Genomic DNA, 17,802 nt, shown 5'->3' with positions numbered 1-17,802 from the left:
TTCTATGGGGAAAAGTTAGCTTGCGAAAATCGCAAACTGACAGGGATTTCCATGAAATAAAGTGACTTTTATGCCCCCAGACATGCTTCCCCTGCTGTCCCAGTGTCATTCCAGGGTGTTGGTATCATTTCCTGGGGTGTCATAGTGGACTTGGTGACCCTCCAGACACGGATTTGGGTTTCCCCCTTAACGAGTATATGTTCCCCATAGACTATAATGGGCTTCGAAACCCATTCGAACACTCGAACAGTGAGCGGCTGTTTGAATCGAATTTCGAACCTCGAACATTTTAGTGTTCGCTCATCTCTATTACCGATAGCTCTTCACTGTCAGAAGGGCGTTACTGACAGTCTAGCTGGGAACACCCCTCGACAGTAGTGTCCGTAGCTCTGTACTATCAGAGGGCGCATTCCTTACTGCCCAGCCATGATGCTGATCGGTGATGAATGCCCCCCCCCCTTCCTGACAATATTCGTCTGTAGTGAAGAGCTATTGGTAATTGCACTGATATCTCTTACCCGGGGCACATAACCAGGGGTGAACCTACCTTGTTTGCCGCCCGAGGTGGACGACAGAAAGCCGCCCCACCCCTCGGGAAGAGGCGGAGCGGAGGGGGCGGAGAGAAGTGGCGGGCCGGAGCGAAGAGGGGGTGGCGGAGCGGCGTAAGCAGGCAGAGAGCAGGCAGGGAGAGGACCTGCTCTCTGCCTGAGCGTGAGGGGAGGCCGCTGGAGCAGCACTGCATCCACAGGGCCTCCCCAATCCACCGCTCGCTTCCCGTGCCGGGCTGCTGAGACGGTGACGCTAAGCCAGTCCAGGACAGCTTGTCCTGGACTGGCTTAGGTAAGCAAAAATGCCGCCCTGCGGTCGCTTCAGGTCGCCTCATGGGAGGTGCGGCGCTGCACATAACGCACTGAATGCAGTGCACTGTCGGCTTTCCAGCGGTAAAACTGCATGTGCACGAAGACATGAAAGGTCCTCTTTAAAAATAAAGCCTTATTTTACATTATTTATAAAATACATAAAAAACTAAGAAAAAATGTATTAACAACAAACTTTTTATTCAATTTCCAATACTTGATATTGTCCTTGGTGAGAAATAAAACCAGGACCCAAATTCTGTATAGCAACAGTATTAACCACTCAGCCATCATGTTTTCTAGAGTGAATTAAAATATATCATCGGCTTAGATCCATGTTTTACTTTAGGTAGACAATGCTCTCTCCCACACTGACGTTATATTCATGAAAATCGTGTAAAAATCTTCTTAATTTTACTGAAAGCCATATTTTGGCGTTCTGTTGTAACGGACTGTCAAAATGTAAGTCATTCTCTATTTTTGTCCATGTTCAGGGATCCCACCATTCCTCCATACACTGCAACATATACAGGATCCGTGAAAACAGGTTCCCCTTGGGTATAAAACGGCCGTGAAAAATGGATGTTTATCAAAGCCGTTTTCACACACGGCCATATGATTGTAGGCTTATTCCAACTATGACAAATGTTAAGTAGGTTTTTCCGCTTTTAAAAATTCATGGTCTATCCTTAAAGGGGTGATCCAGCTTAAAAACATTATCTGCAAATACTTCCACAGCAATGCTAAAATCTCACCGTTTCCTTGTGTAGGCTTTTCTTGGCTTCATTTTACTTGCTGCTCCTTGTATCATTATTATTTACATGCAGTGAATCTGTGGACAAACTACATTTCCCATGATTCATCTGCCTGCTCTCACTCTCTGTTTACCCCTCCCTTCTCCACTCTCCCCTGCAATGCAATCACAGGTAATAAGTCACTCCCACATCTGAGGTCACATGATGCTGTGATGTTTCATTTGCAAGCTCACTCAGTGCGCCACAAGTAGCAAAGGATCCAGAAAACCTGATAGCAATAACCTCAGCGGATGAGGAACCGGATGGAGCTGGTCAGCAAGGAGAGAGATGTTCTGAAGATCACCAGGGAATAGCGGAGGCACCGCAGGAAAGTCATACAGGCCAAGTTGGTGCACAGGAAGTCTCGCAGGTTCCAGGGAAAGCCAAGATGAAGTCAACAACCCGGATAGGTACACAGGAGGTCACGAGGTAATGGGGGTGCAACAAATGAGTAGTCAGGAGAGCCGGATCAAACACTAGAGGTCACGAAGTAGTCAATCAAAGGTCAAGTAGGGGTAGTCTTGAGGCAAGCTGAGGTAATCCACAGGAGGTCACAAGGTATCCAAATCAGAAGGCCAAGGAGAGGTAGTCTGGGAGGCAAGCCGAGGTCAAACACAGAAGGGCAAAACAGGAACACACAGAAGGAGGAGCAAGAAAAGCGGGGTCAGAGGGAATCAGGAGCACAGGGTGAGTTGTATCCAGATGAACTGAATAACCAGTGGCGGGCCGGAGCCAAAACGAGACCTAAATAACCTCCGGCCCCCCCCCACTGACCTCAATGACCTTGGAAGTAAAGTTCCGGTCCCAGGAGGACACCAGAATCCCCCGTAGACTATTGCGGAAGCGCTGACCCCGCGCAGAAGACAGAGTGGTCCGGCAGAATATGAAAAATACCATACAAACCTTAGCTTTCCAAGAATCTACTAGTCAGTGATGTGGTTTATGGAGTTAACTGATTCATAAATCCAAGATTAAAAGGTTTGGTGTAGAGGGATATAGACAAAACTGGAATCTTCCCTGTACCAAATACTTGGAGAAAGACAAAAGACAGAATAGCTGGATGTCATTAGCATCAATACAACCACCTAGGTTAATGGAATTCACCCAAATAATTTCAGCCAGCCAGCTCAATTTCAGCCAGACATATTTCATCTGCAAGACTTGGTTACCTCAGACTTATTGTCTCGCAAAGAAAATTAGATCTTTTGCCAATGATTTAAAAATTTCCAGGCACCTGACCTGCTAGCATATGATTCAACATCGAGCGAAGGCTTATTGCATGCTAAGTTCAACAGAACCTATGGAATCTAGGCAGCTGCAGCAGTAAAGGTGTAGTAAGATGGTACCTCACCCAGTACCATAAAGTGGCGCTATCTCAAGAGATATACAACAATCTATATCCAGATATACAGTATCAAAGAAAGCTCACACAACAGAGGCATCTAATAAAATACAAGTTTATTAATTAATTAACAAAGAAAAGGAAAATTGAAATAGACAGGAGAATTGCCAAGAGCTCGTATCAAATACAGCATGATCAACACTGGAAGGTATATATCAAAATAACGCCAACATGCAGGAAGCCATATGAGACATAAAGTGTACTGAGGTAGAAAAATTATAAGACCACTGTCATAAGTCAATCCTGATGTAAAATAACGATGTACAATTAATCTAATAGTATATATGTAAAAAAAAATTATATAAAGAATTATAATAAACACTAGGACACTATACAAACTCATATATAAGGCACAACATAATCCTACTACCATCCAAAGTTCCTAGACAACAGCAAACATCACATGCGTTTAGTTACAGGTTTAAACCCCCCAAGGAATAATCCCTCAATATGTCAAGCCCAAAGCGTTTCCCCCTTGAGACATAGGGTTCATCATATGTTTGATTTATCTTTCTCTACAAGCAAAATTGAGATGAACATAAGAGAAATCTAAATCACATAAATATTTGGGGGGACCACCCTTTGTCTTCAAAAGAGGGAAGTTGTTCCACACAACTTGGAGAACGAAGCACAGATCTCCTGCAGATATAAGCTTGCTCAAATCCTTCTGTTGCTTCATGTAATCCAAGACAGACTAGATGAGGTTGAGATCAGCACAGTGAGGGCCTTATCATTACTAGAGATCAGTGAACCAGTTTACATCAAACTGGAATCAACATGATTCGGGCCCAGGACCAGGGGTCGGCATCCCCGAACATATGCCAAGGCTGGCACGCGAGGCATATTTCTCTGGCACGGCAGCCTGAGTCCCTGAAGGGGTGGAGTTTAGACAAAGTCACCCCGCAGGATCACTTGGACCAAACACGGCCAAAACTAAACTGTTATTATACTCGGGGGTTTCTTCAGACAATGAAGTCCAGGGAAGGTGAATATCATTGTTTTTAATGTTTGTTACCTCACCTGGCACTCAAATCAAATCAAAAATGCTTTATTGGCACGTCCGAATAGGTATTTGGCATTGCCAAAGCTAGTAAAGTGGGCGGGGGGGGGGAGTTGGGGGGGGGGGGGTATGGGGGGAGGTTTGGGTTATAACAGTCCATGGAGTCTCATCTTCCTCTTCGTTGGTGACCGCTATATGGGGGGGGGGTTGAAGGTGGGGGTGGGGGGCGCGGGTGTATTGGGATAAATATAACAGTCCATAGAGTCTCATCTTCCTCTTCGTTGGTGGCTGCTATATGGGGAGGTGGGGTTGGAGGTGGGGGTGGGGTGGGGTGGGTGTATTGGGATAAATATAATAGTCCGTGGAGTCTCATCTTCCTCTTGTTTGGTGACAGCTTGCCACGTATTGGGCGGCGATCTCCACAGTGGCCTCTTCTTCTCCCAGTAGGATGTAGAGTTTCCTCTTCTCGTCTGCAGATATGAAGTCTGGGATGTGGGCAGAGAGTCTTTGGTAGTAGACGGCCCTCACAGCTGAGTATTTGGTGCAGTGTAGCAGGAAGTGGGTCTCGTCTTCTAGGGCCCCCTGGTCACAGTGCTGGCACAGTCTGTTCTCCCGTGGCTTGTACGTCTGCCTGTATCGCCCCGTCTCTATCTCTAGGTTGTGGGCGCTCAGTCTGTACCGGCTCAGGGTCTGTCTGTTCTTGGGGTGGCGTATTCTCTCCAGGTAGGTGGCCATGGTATAGTCCCTTTGTAGGGATTGGTACACGGTGAGTTTCTTGGAGTTATTTATTTCGTTTCTCCATTCTTCAATGTACCGCTCTCTGTTTGCCTCTGTGGTCGCCTTTATTTCGGCCTTGGTTATCATCTGTTGGTGTTTTTGGTTTGGTGGTTGGCTGTTGTTTGGTTGGTGAATGTCTGTTTATTATACCGTTGGGTCTGAAGACACCCCACAGTATATTAATAGCTAGTGAGTGGTGAACACCAAGAATTTTGGATTTGGTTGAACCCAAAATTTTGAGAAAATTGATTGGGATACTATACTGTTTGTAGGGGCCACTATGGGACATTATACAACATGGAGGTCCCAATATGGGACTTTATACCACATGGAGGGGCCACTATGGAACATTATACCATGTGGAGGGACCACTAAGAGACATTATACTGTGTGAAGGGGCCAGTCAGAAGTTCAATATTCACCTAAATCAATCCTATAAGGATCGGTCATCTCTAATCATCACTTCCAGGTCTCCTTCCCAAAAGAGTGGTCACACCAAATATTGGTTTGATTTATATTTCTCTCTTGTTCATTCACTTAATGTTGTTTGACAAACATAAACTATTATCACTATTGCATTTTATTGCACTTTTTCAAGAACTACCTAAAACTCCTACACAGTACTGTATAAGTGACTTTCTTGGTGGTCTGTAATTCTGTAAAGCTTATATAACCCCTTTCTACGAGCGTCTCCTTTAACATCCCACCTGCAAATTTCACTCCAAAGAAATAAAAAATAATTAATTGCCCCCTCCGTTCTCCTTGAAGCAAATGAATCGCTAATTTCCACATAAAAAGACATCAGAGATGTTTCGTTACTTTATTCATTTACGAATCAGCGGGAAGAGCGTTGTGAGAATCTGAATAATCTCCAGGTAATTGTTTACAAGCCTGTAAACCAATTTGAGCACATTATGAATTTGTTGCCATCAATTATTGAAAACAGATTGGGAGGGGAATGCATTTGTTTGGACCTGAAATTGGATGAGCATCAGGCGGTACGTGAGGTTTCCAAAAGAAACATTTTCCGAGGTTAAAAATCTGTGTTGTCATGTCTGGAAGACAAAGAAAATCACATATTAAAGGGGTAATGCCATGAAAAGTATTTTTTCTCTGTCCATAGAGGATTCATAGCTGATTGGTGGTGGTCTGACCACTGAAAGCCCCCATGATCCTAGGAGGGTACAACGAGTTTTCCCCCAGCTAGGCAGTCAGACTGAATGTTGGTGTGTCACTTGGTGGACAGAACTCCAATTCACTTTAATTCAGTATCTCTGGGGCTCCAATTGAAGTGAATCGGAGCATGGGTTTGTCTATTCACCAAGTGACATGTCTACATTCAGCCTGGCTACAGTCAAACTCAATGCCCAGTGGGGGGAAACACCTGCGGCTCTCAAGATCTGTGGGTGTCTCAACAGTCAGACCCCTATGGATATAGGATAAATTATTTTTGTAACTTAACCCCTTTAAGTTCAAATAAAGACAAGAGTGCATCGTAACCAAGGCCATTCAAGGATATGTCTCTAACGCCATTCTAGCTGCACCATGGCCTATGGATTAAGATACTTTCTTCTGATAGTGTATGTGCAGACTAGCAGCGTACCTTTCATTAACTGGCGACTCTTACGACCCATGCACACGATTAAATGTGCTTCCGATATGGGGCTGAATTTGCAGCGGAATGTATCTGAGTGCATTCTGTGATGCATTCACGTCTATGGAGGCGTCCGAACCATTCTGTTCCGACACAAATGATTATAGGCAAGGTCCTATCCTGCTCCATGTCATTGGAACAGAGTGAATCAGAAGCCCCCATAGATGTGAATCGATTACGGAATGTACTCAGATGTTATTCTGAGTATCATCTGAGTGTATTCTGTTGCTAACTGTGCCCCATATCAGATGCATACTGGGTCATGTGCATGGGGTCTTTCAGGCACTTCAACTTGGCAATTTAACCAGGAAACTCCCTACCTCCTTGATGGGTTAACTGTTATTTTTTTTCCCCATAAATCAATAGGTTAGGGGAATATACAGGTATTTCTCTTTCTCTTATTTTCCTCATGTCCTTATCAGGCCTGTCCTGTCTCCTAAACACAAGAGATTCGTAGAATATTAGTGGCTTTGCCTACCCGAGGTCTGTGATTGGACCCCAGTGGTCATGTATGATCTGCTGTCATCATGACACTTAAGACGCCAGCATCAAGACATTGGTGTGCCCTGTGTGAGTACTATGGCCCAATCACAGGCCTGGGTGACAACTGATGGCAATTGTTCTATTAGATGAAAGAATCCTTTAGAGGATGCCCAGGAACCAGCAGATGTCACGACCACGTCCAGGAGAGGTGTATAAGTTTGTTTGTTATGTTTACTCACCTTTCTCTACTTATTAAACTCTGGAGTCTGTAGAGACCCCAGAATATAATAGTGGTTCGTGTACAAGATACAAGATACAAATGAGTTTTATTAGCGTTCCCAAAGAATAAGACATTTGGTGTTGCCAAAGCATAGGGTGGTTGGGGGTGGTGGTGGTGGGGGTACGGGGTCCGTGGGTTGAGGGTTTGAGTGTCCTTAGGGTCTCATCTTTCTTGTTTGGTCTCGTCGTTCTTGTTTGGGGTGTGTGGGTATTGGTGGTTATGGGGTAGACAGTTGATGGGGGGGCTTAATGGTGTTTGGGTGGTGGGTGGGGGGTTTAATAGTCCATGTGTCTCATCTTCCTTTTGTTTGGTGACAGCTGGACAAGTCTGGGATGTGGGCAGAGAGTCTTTGGTAGTTGACGGCCCTCACAGCTGAGTATTTGGTGCAGTGTAGCAGAAAGTGGGTCTCGTCTTCTATGGCCCCTTGGTTGCAGTGCTGGCACAGTCTGTTCTCCCGTGGCTTGTACGTCTGCCTGTGCTGCACTGTTTCGATTTCTAGGTTGTGGGCGCTCAGTCTGTACCGGCTCAGGGCTTGTCTGTGTTTGGGGTGGCATATTTTCTCCAAGTAGGTGGCCATAGAGTTATTTATTTTGTTTCTCCATTCTTCTATGTACTGCTCTCTGTTTGCCTCTGTGGTCGCCTTTATTTGGGCCTTGGTCGTCGACTGTTTGGTCTTTTTGGTTTGGTGGTTGGCTGTTGTTTGGTTGGGGGTGTCTGGGTTTTTTTGAGTTATGTGGTTTAGCCAAGCTTGGTGGTGGTAGGAGTCGGGGTTGCTACTCTGAATGTGCACCTGGAAAGCGAGTGCTCTCTTCTTTATGGTGAGCCATAGGGGGAGTCTGCCTAGCTCTGCCCTGCAGGCCATGTTGGAGGTGCTGCAATGGACATGGAGCAGGTATTTGCAGAACTGAAGGTGGAAGGTCTCTGTTGGGCTAGAGTCCCATTTTGGCTGGTCTGGGTAGGTGGCTGGGCCCCAAACCTCGCTGCCATAGAGAAGGATCGGGGTGATGACTGCGTCAAATATCTTCAGCCAGACCCTCACCGGTGGTTTGAGGTGGTGCAGTTGTCTTCTGATGACATAGAAGGTTCTGCAGGCTTTTACTTTCAGGGTTTCTATTGCTGTTTTAAAACTTCCTGATTGGCTGAGCTCCAGCCCCAGGTAGGTGTAGATGTTGTTTTTCTCCAGTGTGGAGCCGTTCAGTGTGAAACCCATTGTCTGGCAAACCCAAGTTCAGTCAAATCCATAAAATGTTTGGAAAATTTGTAATGAACGGACTCTTGGTCTCTGATTATTATACTCTGGGGTCTGAAAAGCCCCGATTTTATAATAATTGTTCATGGGTTTCCACAGTGGGGCATAATAGTGTGTTTAGGGGCCACTATGGGGCATTATACTGTGTATAGGGGCCACTATGGGGCATTATACTGTGTATAGGGGCCACTATGGGGCATTATACTGTGTATAGGGGCCACTATGGGGCATTATACTGTGTATAGGGGCCACTATGGGGCATTATACTGTGTGAAGGGGCCACTAGGGGGCATAATAGAGAACTCTTGGAATCAAATGTGGCAGTCTGAAGAGAACCACAAACACTTAGACTTGTGTCTGTGTCAGAGAAGTTACAGTCCTATGAAAAAGTTTGGGCACCCCTATTAATCTTAATCATTTTTAGTTCTAAATATTTTGGTATTTGCAACAGCCATTTCAGTTTGATATATCTAATAACTGATGGACACAGTAATATTTCAGGATTGAAATGAGGTTTATTGTACTAACAGAAAATGTGCAATATGCATTAAACCAAAATTTGACCGGTGCAAAAGTATGGGCACCTCAACAGAAAAGTGACATTAATATTTAGTAGATCCTCCTTTTGCAAAGATAACAGCCTCTAGTCGCTTCCTGTAGCTTTTAATCAGTTCCTGGATCCTGGATAAAGGTATTTTGGACAAACAATTCAACTTCAGTTAAGTTTGATGGTCGCCGAGCATGGACAGCCCGCTTCAAATCATCCCACAGATGTTCAATGATATTCAGGTCTGGGGACTGGGATGGCCATTCCAGAACATTGTAATTGTTCCTCTGCATGAATGCCTGAGGATTTGGAGCGGTGTTTTGGATCATTGTCTTGCTGAAATATCCATCCCCGGCATAACTTCAACTTCGTCACTGATTCTTGAACATTATTCTCAAGAATCTGCTGATACTGAGTGGAATCCATGCGACCCTCAACTTTAACAAGATTCCCGGTGCCATCATTGGCCACACAGCCCCAAAGCATGATGGAACCTCCACCAAATTTTACAGTGGGTAGCAAGTGTTTTTCTTGGAATGCTGTTTCTTTTTGGACGCCATGCATAACGCCTTTTTTTATAACCAAACAACTCAATCTTTGTTTCCAAAATGAAGTTGGCTTCTCCAAATGTGCTTTTACATACCTCAGGCAACTCTATTTGTGGCGTACGTGCAGAAACGGCTTCTTTCTCATCACTCTCCCATACAGCTTCTCCTTGTGCAAAGTGCACTGTATAGTTGACCGATGCACAGTGACACCATCTGCAGCAAGATGATGCTGCAGCTCTTTGGAGGTGGTCTGTGGATTGTCCTTGACTGTTCTCACCATTCTTCTTCTCTGCCGTTCTGATATTTTTCTTGGCCTGCCACTTCTGGGCTTAACAAGAACTGTCCCTGTGCTCTTCCATTTCCTTACTATGTTCCTCACAGTGGAAACTGACAGGTTAAATCTCTGAGACAACGTTTTGTATCCTTCCCCTGAACAACTATGTTGAACAATCTTTGTTTTCAGATCATTTGAGAGCGGGCTGTCCATGTTCGGCGACCATCAAACTTAACTGAACTTGAATTGTTTTGTAGAAAAAAATGGTCCAAAATACCTTCATCCAGGATCCAGGAACTGATTAAAAGCTACAGGAAGCGACTAGAGGCTGTTATCTTTGCAAAAGGAGGATCTACTAAATATTAATGTCACTTTTCTGTTGAGGTGCCCATACTTTTGCACCGGTCAAATTTTGGTTTAATGCATATTGCACATTTTCTGTTAGTACAATAAACCTCATTTGAATCCTGAAATATTACTGTGTCCATCAGTTATTAGATATATCAAACTGAAATGGCTGTTGCAAACACCAAAATATTTAGAACTAAAAATGATTAAGATTAATAGGGGTGCCCAAACTTTTTCATAGGACTGTATATGGTAAGGTCTAGGTATCAAACCTCTCTCGGCTCACAGGCCTAAATAATATATCAGAGTATTCTTAAATAAACCTAAAATAAATCCCTTCTAACTACTTAATGTATTTGCAGTGTATACCGTACTTCTGTCTCATTCCTCCTTCAGGTTACTACATGGCACAAATAGTTGGTAGGTTGGATGCATATTCACCGCAATAACTTATCTGTCAGATTTCACATATTTTCCCATATTCTTGATTGTAAAATAATAAACAAAATAATTATCCAAGATTCTGGACAAGCATCAACCCTCACTCAGCCAAAGTATCAGATCTACAGCAATATTCTGATCATAAGACTATGGAAAAACAATCAGAAACACAAGAATGCAGAATGACTTGAAAGCTACATGAATTTGCATTTTAATGGTATAGTCAATGTCCCCGAAGATATGAATTAAGGGTGAAACTTGTGTTATGTAGTGGTTTGGACTCAGCTTCTGCTATTTGCTTTTAATGATATGATATGATAAAACTTCTGATTTTGTGAGTATAACAAATACTTTTCATATGGATCACTGGATCTGCAGTATTATACTATGGGAGGATTTTTGCTTCCATGGTTCTGCTTTCTAAGATCCAAAGGAGAATTAAACTTTAAAAAATGGAGGCCACAAGTGTTTTTAGCACCAGTATGTATTGCAACCAAGTACCAGGTGGATCATCTGAAGACTTCTCCCTGTTGTTTTTGCACCTAGACTGCAGTATCGTTTTGCAAAAGATTGGACCTTATACTATTGCGGCACTGAGAGACTTTTACCTGGACTCTCAGTTTTTTTGGGGTTTTTTTGTTCGGACTTTGTATACATGCCTATTAATATTATCAGGGCAATCTTTTAGTTGGTGACCTTTAGACATATTGTAGTTCTTATATTAGTAATAATCTAAAACATAACAATAATAACATAATAATATTGCAATAACAATATTAATAAACGAAGAACATAACTAGGGTAACCTAACAGAATGACAACTTACTTGGCAACAGAAAGTAATACAAATACAAAGTAACACAACAGGTAATGAATCCACAACACAATATATACAATATATATAAAATTAGCCCAACTGTACAATGGAAAGGAGACTCTTTGTTGGGCCATCTCTAGCCTGGATACAAGATAAGATATGGTTGTACATGTAGGAATGCAGGTTCCATACGGTTTTCTTTGGTACATTCGCCCACAGATACTGCAGTTAGACCTGTACATCTTGCACATTTGTAAGTTGCCATAACTGGCATCCCACCAGGTCCCACAAATCCTCAATTCTTGATCAATTTGGTTATAAGACAGGCCGAGGAAGTGTTGCAATCTGAAGAGATCTTCTTTCTGCATGTGGGTGAGCATTATCCTGCTGAAAAATGCAAGTTGGAGGTGCTATGAGTAATGGGGGTTGGACCCTGAAACATGTAAGCAGCTTTGTTAATCTGTTTTTTATATCACTGCATAGATTAAAAGTCAATTCTTATATATTAAGATTCGCTCATGTCTCGATGCTGGAACTTTTACTATATTTTTAGTCACGATTTCTATCTTCTCAAGTCCAGGGAGTGTTCCAGCCATCGAGTCAAGGTGCTTGAGACCATTTCAGAAACTGGAGGGTGAGCTGTAAATGACTTTTTTTGTGACTTTTGCACTAGGAAGAGGAAGGCGATGACAGATGGTGCATATTGGGGCATATTGTGGTTAAGAAACAATCATGCTGCAAGGATATTGAACTATCGGCTGAGCATGAGATCTTATTACCTACCAAGGGAATTATCACATGTTATCGTGATAGCTGCATATGTCGCCACCTCTGCAAAAGCTGATTCTGCCTCTAATGTGCTACATGCTGTGCCCTCCTCCTTGTGTCCGGAGATTTCAACCATATCTCTCTATTATCACCCAGCCAAGGTCTTTCCTCCCAACTGAGGTCAGGCTGTATAATAAACATCACTTAGCACAGAGAACTAAATGAGTCTGAAGTCTTCTTTCTTTATAGTTGCTATGACTACTAGTATCTTCTCTATCTGCTATTCTGAGCTTGTATGTGTTCTTTCTTGAATATATTACTGTATTATCCATGCTGCTGTAACACACTGAATTTCCCCATGGTGGGACTATTAAAGGATTATCTTATATTTATGTGTACTAAATAGTATGGCATAGCAAGCTGGATTTCCTTTGCAACGTCCTGGGAATGGTTGTAATAGGGACTGCTGGTTAATAAATAAAGTAATAAAATAAATCTTGAAATAAACCCAGAGCTTGCCAAATTTGCCTTTCATGGTTCTGGGAAAAGCTGGATAGCATACAGTCTAGAAGTGTAATATGGAATACCAAATACTATATGTAACTAAATCCGAGGATACTACATACCTACTCTGCCATTTAGGATACCTATTCAGCAGTAAGCACTGTTGCCTTGCAGCACAGGAATTTTGGATTCAAATCCAGCCAAGGACAACATCTGTAAGGACTTTGTATGTTCTCTCTGTGCTTGTTTGAGTTTCCTACAAATAAACCGATTTCCTCTCATACTCCAAATACATACTGATAGAGAACTTAGATTGGGAGCCCTATACTGTATAGGATAGTGAGTGATGACAATGCAATCCAAGGCCTTGCAGAGAGTTTCAGTGGAAAAATGTACCGGAGTTTGAGTAAGGGAATTTCATGGATTAACACAAGATTATATTCAGAATGGGGTAGAAGTAGGAAAATTTTTTTTAACTGTGCTATTTTCTTAAAGGTTTTGTTTTATGGCGTTTAGTAGGACAATACCAGATTTTTATATCTTTATGTTTAATACTCTACATAAATTACTCATATTTACCAAAAATACCATCTTGTTTCATTAGTTTCACTTTTTTTTCTTTTACGGTTTGGCAGCATTTTCTATTCTTGCAATGTTGAAAGCAAAAGAATCTCTGTAAATGTAAACTGTGACAATATGGTTTATTGACATAAGACCAGTGTCCTTTGTATGTCAAGACATTGTAAGATTAGGCTACATATTGGGCCCACGTGGAACAAAAGTCGTTCAACCCTTCACACTGCTGGGTGGTTGCCCTTTGAACACATTGTTATGCCAATTATTACTGTTGTCAATTGTCAAGCTGTGTTAACTGTATCCACCTCACTGCAAAAAAAAAAAAAAAATTAAACTTTGAAAAATACAAAAATATCAGTGGAGTAACTACCACCGTAGCAGCAGAGGCAGCCGCCACAGGGCCCGTGACATTAGGGGCCCAGTGACAGCCACTACCGCTGCTATCATTATACTTGGACCCTTTTCGGACCCCCGAGTATAATGATCAGCGGACCGGAAAAGGTAAGAAACATAAAAACACTGTTACTTACTTTTCCACGATCTGGGCAGGCTTCGGCCTAGTCGTCTGACGTCTCATGACCCCGGCCTGCGTCCCGGGTCATGTGATGTCTGATGTCATTGAAGATGGACTACTTCGGAGGCCGACAGCGTAGGAGCCGGGAGATAGGTGAGTAACAGAATTTTTGTATGTTTTTCTCCCCCTGGGTCTCCAATTATTATACTCTGGGGTCTGAAAAGACCCCACAGTATAATAATTGTTTATGGGTGTCCACAGAGGGACATAATAGTGTGTGCAGGAGCCACTATGGGGGATAATACTGTGTGCAGGGGCCACTATGGGGGATAATACTGTGTGCAGGGGCCACTATGGGGGATAATACTGTGTGCAGGGACCACTACGGGGCATAATAGAGCACGCAGGAATGCATAGAATGGGGTCGGTCAAGGTCTTCAGCGTCAGTCGGGGGGGGTTCCCATGTCAAAAGTTCGCCACGGGGCCCCGCCATTCCTAGTTACGCCACTGAAAAATATCTACTGTGACCCCAAACGCCATAAACACCTGAAACATTTTTTATATTTCCAACATACAAATCTGGGTAATGCAGTTTTTATTTATATTTTGTGGAATTTCTGATTTCTGAAGCACTTTTCAGAAGGTCATAGGACCAGAGCAGCTCCCGCAATGTTACTGTGCGAGAGTCTATCCCTGACCCCAAACTAAATCTAAAAAGCACAGTGGCCCACGACTTTTGCTACAAATTTACATTAAAAAAAACATGATGCAGAAATTAAATAAATAAATTATTATTATTATTTATTTATATAGCACCATTAATTCCATGGTGCTTTACATTTGGGGTTTACATACAATACACAGAATATACAGGTAGATATAATACTAACAATGACCGACTGGCACAGTGGGGTAGAGGGCCCTGCCCGCGAGGGCTTACAATCTATGAAGGAAGGGGGGGGGGGTAGAGACAGAAGGAGAGGGGGAGACTGTACAGATGGTGGTGCGGTGATAGTGTTATTGGAGGTTGTAGGCCTTCCTGAATAGGTGAGTCTTCAGGGCCTTCTTGAAGCCTGTGATTGTGGGGGTCAGTCTTATGTGTCTTGGTAAGGAGTTCCAGAGTATGGGGAATGCACGAGAGAAATCTTGGAGACGGTTGTGTGAGGAGCGGATGAGAGCAGAGCGGAGTAGGAGGTCATTGGAGGATCTGAGGTTACGTGTGGGCAGGTAGCGGGAGATGAGGTCAGAGATATATGGAGGGGACAGGCTGTGGATGGCTTTGAATGTTAGCGTTAGTAGCTTGAACTCAATTCGCTGGGCTATAGGTAGCCAGTGGAGGGACTGGCACAGGGGACAGCCTTATAAGGACAGCCTTACGGGGCGTTCACCCTATTGCTGCTGTCCGCCCAGGGGTTTCCGTCCTAAACCCTGGAGAAACTGGACAGGGGACGGCTTGCTGGCGGTCAGATTTAAGACCCATTCATTTAAATGGGGTTTTAAAGCAAACCACCGGTGTCTGTATGTAACTTCTTCACCTGGAAACCTTTTCTTTTTGCACAGACACAAAGTCCTGCATGTATAACTTTGTGTCTGTGCAAGAAAAAAAAACTGTTTTCCTGCGGAGAGGCTGCATACGGACACTGGTGGTTTGTTTTAAAAACCCATTCAAATGAATGGGTCTTAAATCTGACCGCCAGCAAGCCGTCCCCTGTCCAGTTTCTCCAGGGTTTAGGGCAGGGGTCCTCAAACTATGGCCCGCGGGCCACATGCGGCCCGCCGAGCACATCTGTCCTGCCCGCCGGCACCACCGGCAGGCGCGCATTTATAATGAAGCTCCTGGGAGCTCGGTCCAGGCCATGTAGCGTGCTTTACTTCACCTATTGGAGGGCACAGCTCCTGATGTCTGCGCGATCTGCTCTGCCTCCGGTGTCCGCCTGTGTCCTCCGCCCCCCCCCCTCACCTCCGGAATAGCAGCATCGCTCCTGCCGCTGCTGGCTTCACCTGTGCCGGCGTCTACACTCCCCGGCATCCGCCTCTCTATTGCAGCAGATGCCGGGTCTGTATTGGTGGCCCCTCCCCCCCCCCCCCCAAAGTGTAAATTACCCCCCACCAGGCTCGCTCCCGTGCACTTAGCCCCTCCTCCCTCCCCCCTCAGAGCAGGCAAATACATCACTTGACTTTTGACCAGATAAGTCAAGGGATGTGTCAACAGAAAAATGAATAAAGTAAGATAGTGGACAAACAAAGCAGTTTTGCTGAAGCAGTGTATTTAGGAAAAGTCTTACATTCACATTAACAAGCAGTATAGATAGGATCCTTGTGATGGGACAACCCCTTTAAACTATAAAAATAGATTAGAACATAAAAGAACAAAAAAAAAAGTCTGTGTGGTAAGTTCTGCAATTGAAGTTTAAAAAAACAAAACAACTTAACTACAGCATAAGGACTAGTTCACACGAGGGGCGGTATGGCATATTTTGGTCCTGCCGTGTCACAATAGGGCTAAAATGCGCTTACCACAACTGTTGCGGATTCCCACTCCGGAATAGGCCCAAATGAATGGGCCTAGCTCAGAGGGTGCTGTCGTGAGGTGGACGTGGCAATATGCCACTCACGGAAAAAAGTAAGCTACCAGTCTTTGACCTCCATTGTAAGGGGGCGGATTCTAACCTGGATTCAGCGCCAAAATCCACCCCCTGTTGCCCAGTATGAACGAGCCCTAACTGTAACAGACAGAAACAGGTTAAAGGGATCCTCTCATTTAAAACTCAATTTTTTCTGCCTACCACGTAGGAACAGCCTTAAGAAAGGCTATTCTTCTTCTACCTTTAGATGTCTTCTCCATGCCACCGTTCGGTATATAATCCGGTTTTCGGTGATACGTAAATGAGCTGTCTCGCAGCACTGGGGGTGGGCCTCAGCGCTCAAACAGCACTGGGGGTTTTACCAATGCTGCGAGAGAACTCTCCAGCGCCGCCTCCATCTTCTTCAGGAACGGGTCTTCTTTGCGTCTTCTTTTGGTGGTGGCTTCACACTTTCTAGGCCTTGGGCAGACGATTGTGCATGCCTGCTGGCTACAAGAGAATGGCCGCTTACAATACTGTGTAAGCGGCCATTTTCTTGTGGCTGGTGGGCAAGCGCAATCGGCTATGCCTTATTCCCGAGGCCTAGAAGTTTGAAGCCACCGCCGGAAGAAGACACGAAGAAGACCCGTTCCTAAAGAAGATGGAGGCGGCGCTGGAGAGTTCTCTCGCAGCATTGGGGACATCCCCAGTGCTGTATGAGCACTGGGCCTGTCCCCAGGGCTGCGAGAGAACTCATTTGCATACTGACGAAAACCGGATTATATACCAAACGGCGGCGCGGAGAAGACATCTAAAGGTAGAAGAAGAACAGCCTTTCTTAAAGCTATTCCTACGTGGTAGGCAGAAAAAAATTGAGTTTTAATGATAGGATCCCTTTAAACTATAAAAATAGGTTATATAAAAAAAGCACATGTCAGAAGTGGGATTCGAACCCACACCTCCAGGGGAGACTGCAACCTGACTTCTCCTCCATTTAAAATTAACTCCTTCCAAACTGGGTTGCAGAGAAAAAAAAAGTCTAAATTTTGCTTTCTACAATTCCTTATACAATAATAATCTGCAGTCTCCAATATATACTCACTGCTTGTTTCTGCTCAGTCAGGAGCTTTTTTATTTTTCTTTGTACACTGAATCAGTCGCAGCGTCTGCAGCTCGAGACACGCTGCAGTGTAGATCCATTCATTTGGGCCTACACAGGAGCGGGATGCATATCGTCATAGCCGTGTGAACATGCCCTTAAACTGTGTATTCCCAGTGGATAAAAATCAGTCCATGGTCATGTGATCTACAGTCCACAGTCATGTAATGAATACACAGGTGCAGGGCTCATTATAGTCATCTGCCTGGTAACGAGCTGTGCACCTGTGTGTCCATCACATGACCA

General features: G+C 44.1%; 1 protein-coding gene across 1 annotated transcript in view; it reads right to left on the bottom strand.

The window, feature by feature from the left end:
- The window catches only part of ZBTB45 (zinc finger and BTB domain containing 45), a 500,250-nt gene that overhangs the window by 107,001 nt on the left and 375,447 nt on the right, over positions 1 to 17,802 (bottom strand). The window lies entirely within an intron of this gene.

This window comes from Leptodactylus fuscus, chromosome 6, assembly GCF_031893055.1.
Source record: "Leptodactylus fuscus isolate aLepFus1 chromosome 6, aLepFus1.hap2, whole genome shotgun sequence".
Taxonomy (NCBI): Eukaryota; Metazoa; Chordata; class Amphibia; order Anura; family Leptodactylidae; genus Leptodactylus; species Leptodactylus fuscus.
This window is presented reverse-complemented; position numbering and strand designations above follow the sequence as displayed.